Raw genomic sequence first — 14496 nt, 5'->3', positions numbered from 1 at the left:
AAAAGGTTTTCGTGTAGCATGTGTGATTCATCCCACATAAAAAGGCTTTTCTTTTTATTTAATAACAATTTATACTCAATTATGCATTATAATCTTATATATTTGTACAAAATAAAAAAAAATAAAAAGAATAATCAGATGATCGTTTTTTCGTGTGTATTGGGAAAATATTGTCCATATATTTTGAAATGTGGTATCAAAAATCTTACCACCTATTTTGAAAATAAAATTCTCATGAATCCACGGATCCATTGAATATCGAATTCAATGTTTTATTAATTATTTTGCTCACGCGCGCTGGATTTAAAACATAAATAATTTTGATTTTTCAAACTTATAGTTTTTTTAAATAAGAAAAATAAACTAAATTTCGGGCCTGTTCGTGTACTTTTGTTAGGTTACTGTAAGTCGAACTCAGTAAATTAAAAAAAATTGTAATGTAATGAAATATATATAATAATAATGTGGTTTAACCTCCGTTTCTCTGACATATACGCCTATAACAGAGGCCACCCACATCATTATTTGTTAATCTTTATTTATTTAATTACAAACATATTTACAATTACTGAATGTGATCAATTCTGCACTCCCATTAATTATAAATTGTTCACACTGCCGCTGCCTGGATTCGAACTCGCAACCTAAGTCTAAATGGACAAACAGTCCAAGGCAAACGCCTTAGACCGCTCGGCCATTTAGGCTCTAATGAAATATAATGGTATAAGTTAAAATGAATTTAATTATTCAGATTTTTTCCCCTTAAGAAATCCATTCTTGTACAAAACTGCGTTAATTCCCCAATGACCAGAAACGATAAAATGAAAAATCCAATTTTGAAACAAACAAAGGAAGATTTTGATAAACTCGAATTTTGTTAGTTGAAATGAAAAATGGAAGGAAAAACAACTAATACATGCATCTAATTTAAAAGAAAAAAACAGACAGTTTTGGACCACACTGTGCCTCTAATTACATCCGGATGGCTTTAACAACAATGGCCAAGAGGCTACTAATTATTATCAATCAAACAATTAACATTAAAATCTATAATTTGTTACCACCTACTCGTTTATAATTAATGAAAATGCGAATAAACACTGTGTGAAACTTAATGAATGTTATTGATTTTATGACGTTTAGATTTGACGAGCGAACGTATTAATTTTCATAAATTAACTAGAATTTACTCGACGTTTCTAATTATAAAGAGAAATATGTAGTTAATATTGGTATCGATAGAAAATTCTCACTAAATGTAGGGGAATATGTAGTACCAAGAATCAAAATTCATTTATGTCGTTAAAAAAAAAAAAAAAAACAAAAACAAAAATAGTCTCTCCTTATGGCATTAGTATTTTTACAAAGTACTGTATTCGAGAACTTGATCATCTAAAATTTTTCGATAAAACTTGTGATTCATGGTACATGATTTATAATCCATGGTATAACAACATAATGTACCGCATATGGTATCCTAATGTATCTTGAGTCACCCTAATGGAATGTACTTTCCCTCTTTGACCTTCCCAGTTTCCTTTAAGAAGCAGTAGCATTCATTGTTTTTGATTAAATCATTGAACACACTACAAGTTTTTTTTTATTCATTTGGCACGGATGAGGCTTCTTATTTTACATAATCAAAGCACTAAAAATGCTGAAAAATTTTATTTCACCCGAAAACAAATGCATAAGGTTAAGAATTCCCTCGATTTTTTGCCTTTTATTCAGTAAACTTTGACTTCACATGGAATTTATGGTAAAAATGACCTGAGGTACTAAAAATTACCCAGAAAATTTTCACTAAATGTATAATCTATATTTTATCTCGAATTGAAATATTATACTAGTTGGAAAATCATGAAGTGAAAATAATAATTTACATAATGTAATTCTAAACGAATCTGAGCGTGGTTTATGGATAAAATGGTAACATTAGAATTATTTATGTAGTATAGAAAGATGATAAATAATGATTTATACAACCCGGAACCAGAGAGAACCGTATGCTCAAACCGTATGCTATTGGCCTGTCGGCCGAAATATTTTAAGAATTGGGAAAATATTTGAAATCATTTTTTAGGCCTATGTGTTTGCAAGTCCAAAGCTTGAAATAGGTTGCGCTTTTAAGCTTCAAAACTAAGTGTTTGAGGGTATATTTTCAGAGGCATAAAAATTTCTGTCTAAAAATGCTTTGGTGTTTTGAAATGTAATGAATGATTTAGCTTACAAAGTGCTTTAATTTGGAATAACACAATCTTAAATTAAATATCCGCCAAGTTATAGTCGAAATAACCTTTCGAAACTTGCGAAAAGTCACAGGAAAATACATCATACGAATAAACTGCTGCTGAAAGTCCAGAGGCAGCCATTTGGATGACATCATTTTTCATTTTCCTACAGTGCCGGATTAAGCCCATCGGGGGCCCTAGGTCAATAAAATTTTGGGACCCCCTTTTTTGAATAATTGTAAAATTAATCGTTATTTGTGTGTTCATAGCATTCGTACAAGAATAAAAGAATTAAAAGAATAAGTGAATAAACATTTTTGAATATTTTGAGTTTCAAAATACATATTATCATGAAATAAATTGGTTGAAAAAAGAAAAAAAACTTGAAATTGAAAAATTTTGTTCAAAAATAATCATATCAGATTTTCGTGGGGGCCCCTGCCCGTCGGGGGCCCTAGGCCATGGCCTAGTCCGGCCTAATGGGTAATCCAGCACTGTTTGCCTATTAGCTCAATTGGTTAAGGTGTAACCAATTCCGTCCGCGGTATGCTTAGGGTAGCGAGTTCGAGTCTCACCGTCGCAACAAAATTAATTTAATTAATTGTTGTGGTGCGCTGGTGTTATGCATGGTATATGCATGAAGGGGGTGCACTCAGCCTCTGAAATTGAGGAGCTGATAAATGAAATTATCACCTGAAAGGTGGTAAAACACATATATGGTATCACAATGGGCTTTATAACCTAAGTGTGTCCTTCGTGGACAGCCAATATAACCTAACCTAGCCTTTACTATGAAATGACAAAAGTAAATAATATCTAGAAATCCTTCCTGCACATTCATACTGGTCGATGATAGTTTAACAATTTTGAGATAAATGTTTGTATTGTGTGGTTTTTAAAACGTAAATATTCAAAAGAAACATATTCCCAATACGTTTGAAAAATTGGGAAGCAATATTTGAACTTGAATAATAATAGTAAAATTCTAATGGGACTAGTTAAATTCTTTCATTTTAGTTTGTTTATTCACATAAACCTTACAAAATGTAACAGAGTTGAAATTGAATGCAATTTAGGAAGCTAGGAATGATTGCTTTTGAAACTTTTTAAGTTATGAATTATTAGCCAGCCCAGCAAATTTTGATCGTGGCCTTGGAATTTATCGATAGGTAATGTATGTGGAAAAAACGCGACAGTTTTGTGTTTGGAATTTTTATGAGTGATTACGTAAGCGGTGATTCAGTATATACTCAAATTTAAATGTCCCGACATTTCGCCGAAAATATTCACATTACGAAATCATATCTTTGTAACGATATCTCATCAAAGTATCCTTGACAGAAATCGGAGAAAAATGAAGATTGCAAGTATGCTCACATCTTGATAATGAGAAATCAAAGAGTATGAAACGCAAAGCAAAGCACGCCTCCAACACGTTAAAATCAGGCCTGGTTGAGTTTTGTTTAGTATATTGCAAAGGTTTGCTCTTTGCTATACGCATTACACTATATATTTTCGTTTTAAGTAGATTTATTGTTTTTGTGCCACCAAAAATTTCCTCGTTACACCATTCCAAATCAATTCCCTTAGAAAATTTCGAGATACATTTTTCGCCTTAGATTAGAGAACGATTTTTTGACGCAGCATTTTTGTTCTATAAAATTCTTATCTATATTCCTGGATATCAAAAGCGCTATGTTTTGATGTATGAAATATTTGAATCGATTGGCCATTAAAAGAGCTACCCATTGAGCGTTAAAAGAGCTACCCATTAAACGTTACCCATAAGCGTTATTTTAAAAGCTACCTAATTAAATAATCACCATATTTTTGAAAGGAAACGCACAAATAATCATTCAAATTTCAAGTCACTTGATTTTTTATTTTTTAAACTATAAAGAACATTAATTATTAGTTATTGCAAAGAGAAAATAAGTCCCTAAAGGCAAATTAAAATCAAGATAAAATAAACCGACTTTATCCGTTTTATAAAATATAAAAATACTGAATACATATAATGTTAGACTATCCCATGCCCTGTCGTCAAAGAATCAAGTTTGATTTTTATCAAAAGTTTACTTACATTTTCCCACAGGAAGTAGTTTTCAAACAAGTTTTATGTTAAAAATTTATTTGATATTCTAAAAATTCAACATAGTTTTTACTACCATGTACATGTCACAATGTGACGTTTTATGCATACTAAAAACTGTACATACCAAAACTGTTCTTGTTTATGGATACGAGGCATAAATACATAATTTAATCCACAAGTTTGTATATCTTTTTATATTTCCGAGTAGGAAATTATTAACATAAAAAACGAAAAGGGATATCGTGCTGACATTTTGTTACTGCACTGATGTGCTTCCGTGTTATTCTAGTTTGAGAACTTACAAAATCTACAAACTGAACTAATTTATTACCTCTTTGAGGCCTATAATGTGTGTGAAGTATTCGTAGACAGAGCAATTTCCCAGATGTAACAGTTGGATATATCCAACAACGCTGCTAAAACAAACCAGCTCGTCAGATCTTTGATGGAACCGGCACTGCAAAAGAATATCCAGTGGAGGACTGCCTTTAGCAGACAGTCAAAGAATATCTAGGAGTGAATTTATGAGCAATCAAAAAGAGAGAAAGGCCACCCAAACAGATATTACGCACTTATTATATCAAGAGCCTAAATGGCCGAGCGGTCTAAGACGTTTGTCTTCGACTGTTTGTCCATTTAGACTTAGGTTGCGGGTTCGCATCCAGGCAGCGGCAGTGTGAACAATTTATAATTAATGGGAGTGCAGAATTGATCCCATTGTCGTCGCTTGGATAAGAACGAAGTAACCGACTCCACCCACGTCAAAATGTAATTGTAAATATGTTTGTAATTAAATAAATAAAGATTAACAAATAATGATGTGGGTGGCCTCTGTTATAGGCGTATATGTCAGAGAAACGGAGGTTAAGACCCCATTATTATTATTATTATTATATTATATATCATTTAAGCAGTAACGCCAATTCTACATTCTTTGGCTGGTTAAAATTTATTAACTTCACTATTTTTCCCCCATGTTTTTTTACTCTTGTTACACTCAGTACTCGTGCATTTGTGTCAATAAAATGAATCACGTAGTATGGTGTTTTAAATGAATTGTTTGTTGGGTTTTCATTAGGGAAACAAGATTAATGTACAAAGATTTAAGTTCCATTTATATACTTAATCCAATCAAATTTACTTTATTATTGTTTGTATCTTTTGTATCGTATCTGTTTATTCCCAACCAAAAACAATGAAATTCAAGTCAAATCTAAATATACATAAAACTTACTCAGAATTGAAATAGGATTAAGTTTTTTATGGCCCAGTTTAATCAAAATTACCTACATTAAATGTCGATCTGAAAGTAATACGATCATCAAGCCAATTTTAGATTTAGACTGGTTTGATGTATGCCCTGATTTTCGAAATATTGAAAGCTAAATAATTTTAAAAAAATTTCAATTTGCGATATTTTGGAAATTACTTCAAATATCGAAAAATTTTATTCTTACTTTTTGTCTTATCTTAGTCAAGTTATTACATAATTCAACATCAAATTTGAAAAAATATATTTTTTCCCCAAAAATATATGTGTCCCCATTACCGTTCTTATATATCCCTCAATTAGTCGAGCACAACGGGTTTATATTTCAAAAATTTATTAAGGTTTTAACTTAAATTTAAATAGTTTCTTTTCATAATTTCCACTGACTAGTTTTGGAGAAATCTGTAAAACATGCCATCCATCTACCGTTTTATCATAAAACCAATGTTTAATATGCCTACTTTTAAATATGACTAAAATTTTCTAAATTGATATAGACTTAGGTCCAACTTCATTTAAGAAAAAATCAAGCTTTTCCAATCCAAAATTGCCATGGTGCTAGTACATCTTTAAAAAAACGAAAGAAGTCGTAAAGTATTCCACGGATCAACGCCCCTCACTCATACGGTAAAAAAAGGAAATAAAAATAACCATCGTTATTTTTTTATTTTCGAGTAAATTTTCTGCTTTGTGTGAAGTAATCGCATGCTTGAACTATATCTGACAGAGGTATAGACGTACTTTTATAACATATTCAAAGCATATCAAATTTTCGCCTTTTTTTATTGTATCAGCTTTCGTATCGGTAAAAGGCTTTAGTATTATAAATCAATACAAATATATATACAGAGTGTCTTGTTTAAGCTGACATATGCTTGAAACACAAAAAATAAATTTTATCTATAAAAATGCTATAAACAAAAAATATTGGGTATGTGCAGGCGCACATCTTAGGCAGGTATTAAACATGACCTAGGTTTTCAAGCTCAATGAAAAACACACTCTACTTCATTAGTGGTTATTATTATGAAAAAATTGTTTTTTCGTATCAAAATAATTATTTCTGCGAAATCTAGACACTCTTCGAAAAAAATGAGCCAATAAATCCATTAAAAGTGATTCCTTTTTCTATAAAGACCATTTTTGTTTAAATAGAATAAAAAAACGCACAAAAAGCTATCAATCACTGTCTAAGCTGTTCGCTTTAAAAAAAAAATGTTAACGTATTTATAAAGAATAACTTTGTAATGTAAAGCGTTCATCTAATGTTTGTCAGTTATGAATTAGAGTGAGGTTTGAATAGAACCAGAAAATTTAGGTATGGTATCGTATTCGATACCAGTATAAGATTTGTGCCATTTTGAAACTAACATTTTTCGTTTGAAGTAATTTCCTCGATGAAATTTATATATCAAGTAAAGCAATATAAAATAATTTATTTTAATGAAGTTGTACTTTATAGAAATAGCTTTATAGAAATAGTTTTTACTCAAATAAAAAATTTTGATTTAAATTTTTAATTTAAAGTCATATAAGGATAAATTTTAAATTTGATACCATCAAATGCAATGGGAACTACTTACCATGAAAATGTACTGTCATCCGATTTACATACATATGTAATTCGTATTTTTCTCAACAAACAAACAAACGCGAATGCATTAAAAAATAATTGGTTCGTCATATTCGATTTAGAACGACGTCATTTGTCATTCAAAACTAATCATACCTTGTCATCTAAACTAAAAGTGTATGCAAAATTTCCGCTCAATTGGCTGAAGATATCTGTTTTAAAATTGAGTGGCAAGATTTTATTCAAAGTAGAAATTGTCCATCGGTACGGGTGGGTAACGCCTAGTTAATAAATGAAATAATAAAATGTAATTACCTTAGTTAATGCCCCAATAATCCACTGCAAATATCTGTAATTAAAAAAAAATTGATATTAATAATTATAATTTCTTTGACATACTATTTTAAAGGATAGTTAGAGTATAATAATCGGAAAAAAGAAATTTTGGAATATATGGAGAGTATATAGAAAAGTTGTACTTTATAAATGGAACACATTATTTATTAGTTCATTTTCCGATACTACGATCGAAATAAAGGTGTTTTCCATCGAGTTTACCTCACTTAAACCTCACGGTTTTCGAAATATTCTGTACTTTCTAAGCCAAAAAATTTAATTTCGCTCTATCACATCCAAACGTTATCCTATTTTGATCAACCAATTATAGAATTCTACTAAAATTGGGGTAAACTTTTCAAATTTGTCGTTAAAATTTTAATTGATTTAAAAAAACGGATCCTGGCCCCAGTATTTAGGACAGGGGGGATGGTAGCGAAAAACTAACATCAGAGATGAAAAGTTTGGCCCAAAATTAGTGGGTTTCAAAAAAAATCCAATAAGATATGATCAAATTTGCATTTGATTGGATCAAATCTAACATCACAGATGAAACGTTTGACCCAAAATTAGTGGGTTTCAAAAAAAATTCCAATAAGATCGGATCAAATTTGCCTATGTTATCAAAAAAATAGATTTTTTAAGCTTAATGACGTCATCAAAATTCAAAAAATTTAATTTCACTCTATCACATCCAAATTTTATGCTATTTTGATCAACCAAGTGTATAATTCTACTAACATTCTTTCTTTATTACTTAAATATTTAATTTAATTTTGTTGTGCTATAAGATTTATACCAGTGAAGCTTTGTCTAAGCTAAGGCCTCATGAAGGTTAACATATTCACCGTCGTCATACAATGTTTTTAATAATTTAGTATATAGTTCATGTAAAATATTGACATTGAATAAATATGTTTGACGTATGAATGCATTATACTTGAAAATTTTATAATAATACCGTTTCATCGTTCATCGTACATCGTACATCATTAAACAAAACAATAAAAATACTTATACAACAAATATTTTCAATAGATTATTATATATTGTAGGTAGGTATTGTGTAGGGAAAAATGTTCGTGAAAAAGAACAGGAAAAAAAATGCATATTATTATTGAGAATTGATTGAAAAGTACTTACTGTTTATTTTTATTCATGTATGTTTGTAATGAAGTGTGTTCAATATATATTATTTATATATTCACACATTACAAATCAAATATTATGACAGAGTCAAAATTTACAAATATACCTAACCAATACTTGTAAGCCAGCAAATGTACGTAAACTATGTATTTGACAGCAGAAGTTTTATTTATCTATCATGAATAACGTGGTATTAGATAAAGAAACTGGGTAAGTTAAAGAGAATTGAAAAAAATACACTCGCACCGGGATTTGAACCCGGACCTCTTTGATTAATGGATAATTGGGAATGTATTTTTTTCAATTCTCTTTATTTTACCCAGTTGCTTTATTTAATGCCACGTTATTAAGACTAATTGACAATTCTCTTTAATTTAGATTACTTGACAAGTTAATTGTCTTTATAGTTTACGCCGTTGTATCATATAAACATTCAATATAACCGAAAGGCTTTGACGTTTAAAATTTTATACAAGATTTATTACAAAAGAAATAACTGGTCAAGATTTGAACAAACTGTGGCCGTATGTAATCTATTTAATTCCTATCGTCAATTTTTCCTCTTTTCTATCAATAAAATAAAATCACAATAAAATCACCGCTGGGTAAATTCTTTGAAACCTATGTATTCTTAGGAACTCTTAAGCTAGTTAATAAATGAAATAATACAATTTAATTACCTTAGTTAATGCTCTAATTATCCACCAAATAAACATGCAATATAACCGATAGGCTTTGACGTTTAAAATTGTAATATCTGGATGACCGAGCTTTGCTCGGTGTTTTTTTACTTAAAAAGACAAATTTCATAAGAACCGTTTAAAACTCCACATAACTACCAATTTGAATCCCTTGGTACACCAATAGATGTCAGCAACAGTCCTATTTTACATTGTATGTTTCTGTTTTTCATGAAAAGACGGATAAAACGACATTTCTGATAAATGAAACCTTGTTAGATCGGCTTATCGCCCCAAAAAACCCCTACATACTCATTTTCATGAAAATCGTTGGAGCCATTTCCAAGATCATTGATATATATATATATATATATATATATATATATATACAAGAATTGCTCGTTTAAATATATAAGATAAGATACAAAATTTAGTAAACAAAAGAAATCACAATAAAATCACCGCTGGGTGAATTCTTTGAAAACCAATGTATTCTTAGGAACTCTTCGCACTGAACTGTTCGTATCAACTGTCCATACTCAACACTGTAAAACAGTAAGTATACCATATGAACTGCGCAGCAATAAGTTTCTTCAAAACTGTGCCATTTTGCAATTCACCTCACACCTGATACCAATAGGTCGTGTCATCGATTTGCTATTGTTTCGTGGCTTTGAACCTAGTTGAATAATTTAAATCTAATTGTACTCTAGTTGGAAATTAAAAAAAAATTCAGACCTTTAAACATCAAAATATCGCCTTGAAATTTTTGGGATCTTAATAATTTTTATTGTAGAAAATAGTATGGTATGGTATGGTATGGTGTGGAGGTTAGCGGGCCATGCTCGGGCATCGCGCCTCGAAGCAATGGTTCAGAGCACCTAGCCAAATAGACCCTTGTACTCCATCCCCGCTACACTTTTCAGTGGCTATTATAACCAACTGATGTACTGAAACCCAGGATTTGCCTAGCGCTGAGTTTCCTAATTTCTTCTGGTTCGACTATGGCCGGACCAAACCATTTCCTTCGCTGCTGTATGAGCGCCGGGCAGTAACAGAGAAAGTGGATCGATATTTCTTCTCAATTTTCTCCGCATCCGTTATTATTATTTTCTCCGTTCAGGTTATCATGCCCTGTGAGTAACTCTACGATGACTCTAATATCAACTATGTTTAGTTTCATGGTCCCCTCGGCTCTGTTACCGAGCGAGTTTTCTTCACCCAACAGGCTTTTGGCGATTCGCCCTCCCTCGTAGCTGGTCCATGCCTTTAATTGTTGGTTTTTCCGATTATCTCCTAATCTGTTAAGACCTTCTTGGTATGGCATCCTCACAAGCTTTTCTTGAGTGGGAGCCATAATATGACCATAGAAAATAGAAAGTAATAACAACAACAACAAAAATGCAAAAAAAAATCGATTTTCGTCGATTTGAGCAATTTTCACAAATTTTGATCGATCTTTGAAAAAGTTTTTTTTGAACTGTCCTATGAACGGGCCCTAAAAACATAATAAACGAATATATTTCGAGAGGAAAATTGAAACAAATGCTTTTTAAATTTTTCCACAAAATTTATTTACAATATCGTTACAATTACTTGAAAATATTTATAGCGTCGAACTCGTTTTATTATTCGTTTCATTGATTTCACTGTGAGGAAAACCTTTTAAATTTTTTTAAAAACATGAGAGTATTTAAAAGCTTTAATTATTCCATTAACTAGATTCAGAGACATCAGAAAATCTTTTCCAATTGCAAGCACTTAAAAAAAATTTGAATATTTAAAAAAAAAAATTAAATAACGGCCAATCCTTGGAATATTTACGTTTGCATTTATTATAGTGTATATAATTAAATCCAATTTCATTTTTCATCACTAACAATGAGCGAGTTAAAATTGTTCTACAAAGAGAATAGATTAAAATTTTTAATTTATTTTTGAAATTATTTACTCTTTTGTGTGGATACAAAATATTAATTGTATTTAATAATAATTAACTTGTATTTGCGTTATGTGCATTTTACTCACGCTCAATTTAAAACACAAATAACTTCTATTTTTCTGCTTAAAACATTTTCTATCTGCATATAATTTTATTTATTTTCGAATTATAAATTTCGAATTATACTGATTTATTATAATTATTATTTAAAGATATTAATGGTTGTTAAGCCGTTTAAAAACTCATCACGAATAACAAATTTTCCGGGTGAAGAACTAGTAGGTGTAGTAGAGTCTACGAATAAATTGGCGATGCGTTGGTGGAAACCAATAAAACCTCATATAAACACAAATGAATATGAAATATAAAATTAATGAACAATAACAGTTTTTGTTGATTGTTTTGTATATATAATAAATTAACTATAGTTAGAATCACTAATGATGTGGGTGGAGTGAACAACAAACAGTTTATGAGAAAATATTTGAATAGAATAATGAAGCAACATAACACATAGTAATAATTATTGTACCAAATAGTTTCAAAATCAATTTGTTTGTATAATTGAAACAAGTACCAAGTGTTTAAGAAAAAATTTTAAGGTAAAAGGTTTTATTTACAAGAAATTTTGACAGTATGATCTAAGGATCTTTCATGATTTAAGTCTAATAGAAAACGGGTGTGCCACCATCAACATTTTGGTTTTGAAAACTCACGGGCAATCAGTGATGTTAACGAAAAAATGATTCAATCAAAAGTTGTTAATTTTTTTTTATAAGGAACATTTTTTACATTTAAACTTTTGTTCTATGTCTATTGGCTTACAAGATAGATCCTACAGACCCAAGATCAAATTGTCCTATGTTGTTCAACTTGCCTCACATTTTCCGTCTTAAACACGCAATAAGAATTTGTGCTTGATGTTTCTTTTCGTTTTTGATTTATCGTGTCCACAAGCGGGCAACCGTCTGCAACCGGACGCACAACTGAAAATGGACTAATTAGGAAATTTTGTTCGTAGCATTATTATTTTTAAGCGTTTTTAAGCATTACAAGCTTGGGACTAACCTTAATATACCTTGATATATTTCATTTATACATGGAATAACAATGCTCCATGCTTAGGGATTTTTGTAAAAAGATCAATTGGCCAAACACTTGGCACCGAATCAAAGCTGATTGGCTGACGTCAGATAGAGTTAGATACTTGGAACAGTGTAAACAGTACACAAAAACCGTGCAGACCGTCACCAAATTACCAAATAGATTTAGAAAATTGGGGAAAAATCGAAAAATTGTTATTTTTTTATCATTACTTAATATTGCGCGTAAAAATTGTGTAACGTTTTCATTTCCGCAACAGTGAAATATAGTATAAATGTGACAATTAATTCCGTATTCGTAAACTGTACTTTTGTGGTCTTACTTTAGTAACTTTTAAGTAATTTAACTTTGAAATACCCTGTATTAGACTCTAGGCTATATAGAAACATTCGCTGAATAATTGAATCGTTACTAAATTTTCAAGTTCTATATAGAACACATAAATTCACATACATACCTACATTCTACTCAATTTTAGTATTTCATAGACTATCAGTTTCCTCCCATAACTTATTGAGGAATGAGAATGGAGTCAAAGCACTTGTATGGTCTTGTTTTTCTTTTTTTATTTATAGACGATTAAGTTAAATTTAGTCGAAAAGATTAATTTCTGAACTAATTATAATATGTGATGAAGAAATCTATGTATGTCCTAAATTAATTATCTACATCTATTGGGGCTAGGACTTAAACGTACTCTATAATCCATTCCCATCCAGAAGTAAGTCGGTTTTAGACGTCTTTCGATATAAAATATGGAGAAATCTTTCTACAAGTGGCTTAAAATAAAATTACAATAATTGATTTAAACTGGATTTAACCTAACGTTCAATAAATAAATGTATATTAAGAAACCATAGTAATTTACAACAATAATTCACCTGTTTTATTTATTTATTTAAGATTTAAACGTATTTAAGACAGCCATATTGACTGCTTGACATCTTGGAAGTGATTTTGATATAAGAACACAAACATTGAAGGCATGACTGGCAATTATAAAAGAACGCAAGCGTAGTATTCTTAAGTATGATAAACTAATACATTTTTATTTTTCCTTTTTTTCAATCGTTGTTTTGTTAACGAATCATTTTAACCGTTTTTAATCGAAATCACTTTTTTAATTTAAAAATTGACGCTTTAAAATCAAACAATCTGTAATTACTCTTCAAAACTTTATAAAAGATGTTCAAATATTTTAAGACTTTAAAAAACTTAATTTCATTTATTTTCATTAATTTTCAGCTTTGAAAATAACTTTTCTGGACTTTTTCCAAATATTATATATTAGATATTCACAAAAAACTGATTTTCGCGACCTTTGACCTTAAATATCTAAGGACGCGCATGCGTGACCATATGTGATGTTTTACGCAATATTTCTACTACCAAAAGAAAGGTTTGTACTAAAAGTCAGCTATTTCCGTTAGATTCCAAGGTTAAACCTTAAGATGGTTGGTACTCCAAAATACATTAAACTGTTAATAATTAATTCGAAAACGGTGAACTTTAAGAAAACATGCCCAAGCGTACGTAAAATTAACCAAAAAACCTTGGGTAGCTTTACTTATTTCAAAAAATTGATAATTGACTGTTTATGTGGCAAGGAGGGATATACAAAAATTTGGACCAATAAGGTTTCTGGCAACATCCGAAATACTAATCTACATGCTTTTCTGAACAATAATCAATTGAAAAAATGCGATCGATCTTCGATTTTTGGACATTCAAGTCTATCAAGCTCCTGTTCTATTTTGTTCATTTTAAATTTAGTATAAATGTAGGTATATATGCCTTGTGAGCTTAACTGTCTGAAGCTGGCCGTTTTGGTCGAAAAATGTAATTTATTTAATTATAAATAAATATCATAAGAACATCAGTGGAATATTGCAAATTTTTTTCTGTGTTATTTTAGAAACTAAACACCTGTATATATAAATAGATAAAATAACATTATAAAATCTTCTTATTTTTTATTTTTTAGTGACCCATTTTTCATTCATTATTACTGCATAAGTACATACATTGGAAAATGATGACATTACAATTTTATTGTATTGTACAATATAATATTACGAGTGAAAAGATTTTCCCTTCTTTTTATTAAGTGTGTATA

At 30.1% G+C, this 14496-nt stretch overlaps 1 protein-coding gene across 1 annotated transcript in view; it reads right to left on the bottom strand.

Annotated features, from left to right (window-relative positions):
* LOC123294957 (calbindin-32) overlaps positions 1-7521 on the bottom strand; it is a 158724-nt gene extending 151203 nt beyond the window's left edge. Inside the window, exon 1 of the mRNA XM_044876147.1 lies at positions 7485-7521. The gene's annotated coding sequence lies outside the window, so the exon portion shown is untranslated. The remainder of the gene's footprint in view (positions 1-7484) is intronic.
* Between the last annotated feature and the right edge of the window lie 6975 nt (positions 7522-14496).

Source organism: Chrysoperla carnea, chromosome 1 (genome assembly GCF_905475395.1).
Source record: "Chrysoperla carnea chromosome 1, inChrCarn1.1, whole genome shotgun sequence".
Lineage (NCBI taxonomy): Eukaryota > Metazoa > Arthropoda > Insecta > Neuroptera > Chrysopidae > Chrysoperla > Chrysoperla carnea.
The sequence above is the reverse complement of the archived record's forward strand: the minus strand, read 5'-3'. Positions and strand labels throughout refer to the sequence as shown.